Genomic DNA, 6,794 nt, shown 5'->3' on the forward strand with positions numbered 1-6,794 from the left:
AGTCTCCAGCTTCAGTGATTTTTGCAATTCGTTCCAGTCATTGGCAGCAGAGAACTGAAGGAAAGGCAGCCAAAGGAGGAATTGACTTTGGGGGTGACCAGTGAAATATACCTGCTGGAGCACGAGCTACGGATGGGTGCTGCTATGGTGACCAGTGAGTTGAGATAAGGCGGGGCTTTACCTAGCAAAGACTTATAGATGACATGGAGCCAGTAGGTTTGGCGACGAATATGAAGTGAGAGCCAGCAAACGAGAGCGTACAGGTCGCAGTGGTGGGTAGTATATGGGGCTTTGGTGACAAAACAGATGGCACTGTGATAGACTGCATCCAATTTGCTGAGTAGAGTGTTGGAGGCTATTTTGTAAATGACATCGCCGAAGTCGAGGATCGGCCAGATAGTCAGTTTTACGAGGGTATGTTTGGCAGCATGAGTGAAGGATGCTTTGTTGCAAAATAGGAAGCCAATTCTAGATTTAATTTTAGATTGGAGATGCTTAATGTGAGTCTGGAAGGAGAGTTTACAATCTAACAAGAGACCTAGGTATTTGTAGTTGTCCAAACATTCTAAGTCAGAACCGTCCAGAGTAGTGATGCTGGACGGGCGGGCAGGTGCGGGCAGCGATCGGTTGAAAAGTATGCATTTAGTTTTACTTGCATTTAAGAGCAGTTGGAGGCCACGGGAGGAGAGTTGTATGGCATTGAAGCTCGTCTAGAGGTTAGTTAACACAGTGTCCAAAGAAGGGCCAGAAGTATACAGAATGGTGTCGTCTGCGTATCAGAGAATCACCAGCAGCAAGAGTGACATCATCGATGTATACAGAGAAAAGAGTCGGCCCGAGAATTTAACCCTGTGGCACCCCCATAGAGACTGCCAGAGGTCCGGACAACAGGCCCTCCGATTTGACACACTGAACTCTGTCTGAGAAGTAGTTGGTGAACCAGGCGAGGCAGTCATTTGAGAAACCAAGGCTGTTGAGTCTGCCGATAAAAATGTGGTGATTGACAGAGTCGAAAGCCTTGGCCAGGTCGATGAAGACAGCCGCACAGTATTGTCTCTTATCAATGAAGGTTATGATATCGTTTAGGACCTTGAGCATGGCTGAGGTGCACCCATGACCAGCTCAGAAACCAGATTGCATAGCGGAGAAGGTACGGTGGGATTCGAAATGGTCGGTGATCTGTTTGTTAACTTGGAACCTTGGACCTTAGAAAGGCAGGATAGGATAGATATAGGTCTGTAACAGTTTGGGTCTAGAGTGTCTCCCCCTTTGAAGAGGGGGATGACTGTGGCAACTTTTCAATCTTTGGGGATCTCAGACGATATGAAAGAGAGGTTGAAAAGGCTAGTAATAGGGGTTGCAACAATGTCGTCGGATAATTTTAAGATTGTAATTATAAGATTGTCTAGCCCGGCTGATTTGTAGGGGTCCAGATTTTGCAGCTCTTTCAGAACATTGTCTATCGGCTGATACATGTACTGTAGTTATTACCACGCATGAGATCCCCACATTGTAGCCTGTACATTGAATATATTCACTGATCATGTACTCTTCCTTGGCAAATAAAGGTGCGGTTCAGGTGTGAATCTCTGTGAGACATTTTTCAGTCATATCCAATACCAGGTGTATCAAACTCCATTCTTTGGCTGATGCTGTGTCTGCATGTATGTATTACAATTATACACTTCAACAGTGTTTACCACTCCTGCTCCTGGGAAATCAATGATTACACATTGTAACTATGCAATAGACTAGAAACATGATTTAAGTAAAGGCTGATTTGTAAGTCATATATACAGAAAAAACAGTATACTCCACTTCCTATTTATATCTAACTCCCTTCATCTGCATTAATCTGAGGACACAGGATAAGTGTAGTATTTCAATGACATACTTAATTTCAACCAGTGGAGAATGTGAAACACTTTATTGAAAGTTCATTATCCAGGTGTTATAAATACATAATACATGCATTATAAATATTATAATTGTAATATATTATAAATACAAGTTCAATATGTACTTCAATGCACATATGGTATGCATTATAAAAAAAGCGGAACAAAGGAGGTGGGGAGAGAGGTGTAGAAGACAGAAAAGGAAAGAGTTAAAACAGAGGAGCAGGGAAGACAGCATATGATTCGTGAATTATAATATTCTCTCAGTTCATTACAATTACATAGTGTCTCTAGCAGTGTCTCCTAACCAGCCTTGGGCTTCCAGTCGGCCCGAAGGTTATTTTAAGAGCGGGTGAGGTGGCGATGACGGGACTGGCTTCTTCTCTCACATCAAAACATACCTGCCGACGAGAGACAGATGGATAGAGAGAGAGCATGAGTAAGCTTTGTTTTTTTTATTCTAACACAGTCAGTCATCATAATCATCAGGAGGTGAAATGTAAAACTGACCTTGGATTATTAACTCTGGGACTACTACATCTCTATCTGTATTTCAATGTGAAGCACCTCTTAATAATACTTCCTGTTGACCCGACCAAGTGACCTCTCACCTATGATCATGTTGTGCCCTCTGTGTCAGCCAGTTCAGATGCGGGAGGGGTTCACCAACACAGTTGATATAACTGTGTGTGTGTAATCTCACCTGGTGTCCACACTAAGTGGCTACAGAGTACTTTATGCTGAGAAACAGACACGAGGACAAACAATAGAAGATAATGTCATTATTAGACTTTTACATTAACACATCACAAATGAATACATAAATACCACTTGAAGCTGGTGGTGAGGTGTCAGGTTCGCCTCTGTACTTAAAGGGTGATTATTCCAACTCTCTGTGAAATGCTGCAGATCTGCCCGGTACGAGGTAGGAACACATATCCCACACAGAAGAGGTGGATAGAATTTGACAGGTCAAGGTAGCCTTCTTCCTCCAAACTGTGCAGCAAATTGTAGTACTGACATGTCACAGCACTCCAAACATTTATCCATAAGCGTTCCATAAGCGTTTTGTGGGGGGAGGAACCTAGTCTCTGTGGTCTTCCTCCATGAATATTGAACACTGAGGTTGGTCCGAGGTTATAGAAATGCAAGTTGTGTGTGCCTCTGTGAGTGGTTACTGACTATATGTGACACAGACACCTATCCGAGTGTACCTGAAACATTTAAATATAGAGGGCTATGTGTCTCACCACTTGGTTATTGGTTATTGAAATCATGACTTGGCAGCAACAGGGGCTTGATAGTCCAGTGAAAATGGCTGGAGTGTTTATGTGTGGTAAATCTGAAAATTAGCAGCTGACATCTTTATTATTTTTTTAAATTAATGCATGTGAGACAGCTTCCATGTACAACAAGACAGGCAGAGAGAAAGAGAGAAAAATAACACATAACAGTTAAATTACCTCTAGTTATGGGCACTTTTGCCAGCAATAAAGCTTCCACGGCCTGTTCCTCGGACAGTGAAAGTACATCTGGCAATATCTACATTTTCGACCCCTTGATCAGCTCGCACTCTGAAAGTAAAGAAAATAGCTTATTTTTTGTAGATGTGAATACAATAACTGCGATATGACCGTTCAATCTAAAGCAGCAAATGTCATTTTCAGGATGTGTCAGTACAGCACAGAAAGCTTAACACCAGACTGGTATTGTGGTTGTTCATTAGGTGATGGGAAATATGCAATATGCATACAAAATAATATACTTACCTTCCTTGAAAATCCATCTATACCGCCAAAGTTGACAATGTTGTATCTTGAAAAAAAGCATTGGAATTAAAAGTGAAATGTTTAACCTATTAATCTTTCATTATATATGTATTACCACATTTATGTATTTATATATTACCATGCATCATTTAAAATTTGTCTACAAATAAGTAATGATACCTGCACCATCTACATTCTGCAAAGACTCCCAAACTCTTCGCCATTGTACACGATGGCCCATTGCTTGGAGACTTCCTTTGACCATTCTAAAGCCTGCATGGGACATCCTTGCCTTAATGGCCCTGACTTTCTGGTTTAACTCTTCATCTGACATATCAGAATAGCATTCCCTGACAGACATATTGTGTTCTTTCATCCTTCTGTAAAAAAGCTAACCGTTACAATGTCATGAAATATGATTATATATCGACTATGAAACAAATAGGACATGGCCTGCTTATGAGTTGCCATGAAAGAAAGTTGGATGACTTCAACTGAAAATGGCGAGAACAGGCGTTCGTAGCAAAATGTTTTTGGTTAGCCTGAGAATAATAATTGCATGATTTATCATTCTACGGTATGTATGTATCTACGTAATATAGTGTTATGAACCGACACTGAATCGTAGGAGCTAACTACTAGCTATGTAGAAGTTGGACGGAAGAATGCCCAGTGCTGCTTACCTGAGATGCCGTCATCACACAGTCCTTCGTAGGTGTCCGCCATGACTTCCTTAGTGTCGGAAAAAAGTCTGAATACTCATAAAATGGCCAAAATGGAGGGTGGTTGATAGCAAAATTAAGTTTTGTTTTCAAATACATTTTTTGTTCTCAAAATATTTTGGGGAATAAAATGCATAAGGTTTTGCACTCTATTACAAAATATTTGATTGCAAAAGACTTTGAAGCCTCGTTTTTGCCTTCAGATCAATTATTTTTGATGGAAAATAAAAAAGGTTTTGCTCTCAACAAAAAGACACAAATGTCCCTCCATAGCATGTAACAATTTGCCTGTGAATAACCAGACCTTAATACAAACTTATGCAGAATTCTTGACACACAACCGAAGATGCTGCCATATCCTGCCAGCACGCCCACAAGCGAGCCACTCGTGGAAGAGGGCGAGGAACGAGATGGGAGTAACAATTTGTTGCAAGTTGGGGAGGGGGGCTAATAGCTGAACATTCGACTATTCAACCTTTACTGAAGAATAGTCTAATAGCCCAGCTAGGTGTGAAAACCCCCCCACCTATCACAGACCAGATTTACCCTAACGACCAAGGGTGTTAGAGCACTGATTCTGCTTTTGGATCCCAATGCACTACTGTGTCTTTAACTGACAACGAATGGGCAATATAAACCAAGTAATAAATTGATAATTGTGCATGACTTCAAATGAAAAAAGCAGGGAGCAGGTTTCGAACCCTCAACCTTCTGGCTCGAAGTCCAGCACGCTTTCGACTGCACCAAAAGCATGCTCAAGCCTCAGAGTCAATAGAGTGCGCCTCGCAGTAGCTTGCTACTCAATGTAATAAAGTAATGACTTTTCAAATAAGTTACCTTATACGTTATGTTGGCTGACAATTTGTTAGCTACGCTGTCCTTAGAATACCACAGCAGTATGTACCGGTATGTTAGCTAGCTACCTAATGTTAGTAGTTATACATCAAACTTGCCAGTATATTAACTATAGGCTAACTACCCAACGTTTATTGACTTGATTATTCTCGTCATTGTTAGCTTAGCTAAATGGTATAGTCGTTGTTTGCGCTCAACACCCATTGAATATGGCCGGTGTCAGTAAACGTCGGCAAAAAGCGTAATTAAATTATTTCCAACAGCACAGTTACAGTCACCAACGCTCTGGTTAACACAAAAATTGGCTAACCAGCTCTGCTAGGGGGAGTAAAATGGTCAGAGTGGTCTCATTTGTGTCTAGAAGTAGCTAGCAAGCTAGCCAATGTTAGCTTGGGTGCTTGACTGCCATTGTAAGGCCAGAACGCTCAAATCAATGCTACTCCTCGGCCCGAATGTCCAGTGTGCGCTCCGAGAGCAAAACGGTCTTAATTTACAAACTGACAACTGAATTTATGAGCGCAGGCAATCCAAATTGAATTTAACTAGGCAAGTCAGTTAAGAACAAATTCTTATTTACAAGGACAGCCTACTCCTTCCTCCCCGACGGGCAATTGAGCCATGCCCGCACAACACAGGGATTCTTTAGCTAAACAGCCCAGTACTGTACTGCCGACCGTCACGTTGTACAGCGCCATATTTTCCGTTCCATCCTAACAGAAACCCAGACAGTTTTTTGTTTTTCTTGGAATAGAAACACCATAATATTAATCAAATTAATTAAGCAAGTACCAGTCAAAAGTTCGGACACACCTACTCATTCTGTAAGGTTCTGTATTTATTTTCTTAGTCAACCTTGTGTTCTGTTTCGTTGTGTTCTTAAATGTAGCCCTGTTTCTTTGTGTTCTTGAACGTAGCCCTGTCTTTCATTTTTGTTCATTGATTTCACCTGTGTTAGTTACTCACCTGGTCTCATCAGCTCCTTATTTAGTTCAGTTCATTATGTTTGTGCCTTTGTGAGGGATTGTTCGTTTTGACTTTACTAAGCCTTTTCCTAGCTCGTTTGTGAGAACCAGTTATAGCCTTCAGTCCTAGTTTTGATTCACCTGCCTGTTTGCCTACCTGTGTATGACCATTGCCTGCGACCACAATTCCTGCCTTCTGCGATGGCGAAATAAACACCTGCTGCACTCTGCGTGTGAATCTACACCTTTTTCTCCCTCAGTATACATTACACATTCCAGGATTTTTTGTTATTTTTAAAATGTTCTACATTGTAGACTATGAAATAACACATATGGAATCAGTTAAGAACAAATTCAGCATACTCCTTTCTCCCCGTCAGGGAATTGAACCCAGGTCTCCCTCCGTGCCCGAATTCTGTAGTACAGACATGGCCTGCGCTCCCTTATGTAGGGGATTAGGTACTTTCCCATGTTTACTACAGTATGTATTGTAGACTATGTTTCATTGTCAGACTGCACAGTAGCCTAATAAACAAATGCAGGGGGCTTATATTTTCTAAATGCTTTATTATCCAAATGTAAAAGCAT

This window comes from Salvelinus namaycush, chromosome 2 (assembly GCF_016432855.1).
Source record: "Salvelinus namaycush isolate Seneca chromosome 2, SaNama_1.0, whole genome shotgun sequence".
NCBI classification, from domain to species: domain Eukaryota; kingdom Metazoa; phylum Chordata; class Actinopteri; order Salmoniformes; family Salmonidae; genus Salvelinus; species Salvelinus namaycush.